Source organism: Seriola lalandi, unplaced genomic scaffold, assembly GCF_002814215.2.
Source record: "Seriola lalandi dorsalis isolate HSWRI2012SDOR001 ecotype SW California unplaced genomic scaffold, Sedor1 jcf7180002053599, whole genome shotgun sequence".
Lineage (NCBI taxonomy): Eukaryota > Metazoa > Chordata > Actinopteri > Carangiformes > Carangidae > Seriola > Seriola lalandi.
The window spans coordinates 13,559-14,158 of record NW_019524152.1 but is presented as its reverse complement, the minus strand read 5'-3'; positions in this window follow the sequence as shown (position 1 = coordinate 14,158).

Here is a 600-nt window from a genome sequence, read left to right as displayed (position 1 = left end):
GGGTGTGGGTGTGTGTGTATGTGGGTGTGTGTGTGTGTGTTAGAGTGCTGAGCACTGACAGTAAAAATACAAGCGCCCACTCAGAATAATTCAGAGTATGTGGAACAGAGATGATCATGTGATCTCTAACTGTGGACCGTCAAGGACGTCCTCTCTACATGTGGTTAATGGACTGCTCTTATACAGAGCTCTTCTCGTCTTATTGATCACTAAAAGCATGTTACAGTACAAGTCACACACACACATCCACACACACATACACGCACACATCCTCACACACACATCCACACACACACCCTCACACACATCCACACACACACACCCACACACACACCCTCACACACACACCCTCACACACACCCTCACACACATCCACACACACACCCTCACACACACACCCTCACACACATCCACACACACACCCTCACACACATACACGCACACACCCTCACACACATCCACACACACACCCCCACACATCCACACACACACCCTCACACACACACCCTCACACACACACCCACACACATCCACACACACATCCACACACACATACACGCACACACCCTCACACACATCCACACACACACCCCCACACAT